This window comes from Fragaria vesca, linkage group LG6 (assembly GCF_000184155.1).
Source record: "Fragaria vesca subsp. vesca linkage group LG6, FraVesHawaii_1.0, whole genome shotgun sequence".
In the NCBI taxonomy this organism is placed as follows: domain Eukaryota; kingdom Viridiplantae; phylum Streptophyta; class Magnoliopsida; order Rosales; family Rosaceae; genus Fragaria; species Fragaria vesca.
In genome coordinates, this window is record NC_020496.1 from 22,762,000 (window position 1) to 22,764,004 (window position 2,005).

At 37.3% G+C, this 2,005-nt stretch overlaps 1 non-coding gene across 1 annotated transcript; it reads left to right on the plus strand.

Moving 5' to 3' along the window:
- The first annotated feature begins 208 nt into the window (after positions 1-208).
- On the plus strand, positions 209-1,775 carry LOC101314678. The gene is made up of 4 exons (XR_184980.1): positions 209-702; positions 859-1,008; positions 1,269-1,337; positions 1,658-1,775. It is a non-coding gene; the product is annotated as an uncharacterized LOC101314678 (transcript).
- Positions 1,776-2,005: the final 230 nt, after the last annotated feature.

Here is a 2,005-nt window from a genome sequence, read left to right on the forward strand (position 1 = left end):
TTAATAGGACAACATTTATGTGTTGTCTTATAGTTACTTTTTAGTTTCTAAAATACCTTTAGAGGGAACACCCTCAATAATTGAGTTTGGTTCCTCCCAACATTTGATTTTGTAGCTAGACAAATATGTTAGTGTGTTAGGGCAACATCTATGTGTAAGAAAAGAGGCGCAAATTCTTAAAAAAAAAAAAAAACACATTGGCGCACTTGCGTATCTTGACCTAAAACCTATCGACTCTTGCTACTCTCACTCTTCCTACACTCTCATTCTCAGCCCCATCGGAAAAAACTTTCTCTCTCACAATTCACTCTCTCAGCATCCATCGAACCTCTCAGCCTCATTCTTCTCTCATTCTCAGCACCGATCGAACCTCTCAGCACCCATCTGGACCATTGCTCTGAAGTATAGAAAGTAAAATCCCTATTCCAATCTTCAGTTCCCTTTTCCAATCATCAGCCGTGAACGAGAGCGAGTGAGACTAGAGTCGAAACCCTAGCACTCTGCCACCGAGTTTCTGCCACCGTCCGATATCTCGAGCTTCCGCTACACTATTCGCGCCCTCTCTCCTTCCTCAATCATAACTCAGCTTTGGTTCACGCGTTCGGGGTCCTCTCCAATTTGAATCGAATATTGACAATTCATCGGACTGTTCTTCGACGCCAGTGAGTTCTCCGGCGCTCCTTGTGAACTATAAAAGCCTGTGTAAGTTGCTCTTTGATTCGATTCAATCTGGGAACTTATGTTTTTTCTTGTTTTCTGCCACCATTTGTGGTGTTGATTTTGGTTTTGTTTTGGGCTATTTCCAATTCACTTGGTGTATTTATTTGGGAGTTGAGGTCTGGGTATGTTTAATTTCAGATTCGGTGAAGTGAGAATCGTCCTAGTTATTGTGTTCTGCGTCTTGAAAATGAAGACAGTAGTATTGACAAAGGAAGAGGTTCACTTGTGCAATCGTTGATGCTCTGAGATAAGCAAGTGGTGCTCAAACTTAGACTACTATTGACAAAGGTATATATAATCCATAACCACGGCCTGGAACCTTAATTATTATGGAATTGATTTTGGGTTCTTGTTGATTTGCTTTTAAGTGGAGATTCAATATTTAATTATTTCACTTGAACTTTTTTGTAAGTTATTTGGGGATTCAATTGCCTTCTCATTTGCATTGCAAAGCTATATTCGGGCAAGTCATGTGTAATCTTGGAATATGTTTATTTGGTTTTGTGAATCTTGTTTCTGGAGTTCATGGAAGTTTGGTTGTACCTCAGGTTTTGTAGATGAAGTCCATGTTCTTCTAGCAAAGCCTCAAACGTATATGAACTTGAGTGGTGTTTGTGGTAAGTGATTGACATAGTTTCACTTGACATCAGATGGAATCATACTACTTCACTTTGTACTGCAATTGCATATGAGTACACAAATGATATGTTATTCTGTATTCATTCGATCTCTAGTACACTTATAAGTCATTGTAATTCTTTCATGGTGGTTATCTTATTTAGTATTATATATTGTAGGCCTAATTAAACTACTGCTTATGTTAGAGAGTTTTCCTTTAAAGATTTCAACTCATAATTCAGTGCTTTTTTTGAAAGTAACTAATAATTCAGTGCTTAACGTAACTAATACGGTTATACCTCTCTTAATTCAACTACAGACGGGACCTCTTGCTGCTTATTATAAGCTACCTCTAAACCGGGTGCTAGTGGTACTTCTCTTCTACCATTTCGATGTTTTATTACTTGAGTACATATAAATAAGGATGTTCTTAAATCAGTATTACCTATTTATATGTTCTACTGCTTATGTTCAGTTACTTGAACTACTACTACTTTAAATTAGTAGTTCATGGGATATTTGATTTGATACTTTGGACTGATCAATTATAATATTGTATGTGGGTATGTGTAGTTGAACCTCTAAATTCAAAGGAAACTGTGAAATGGTTATATAGGGTCGTGGTAGAGATCGTAAAATGAAAGTGGTATGTTTCTCTATCATCCCA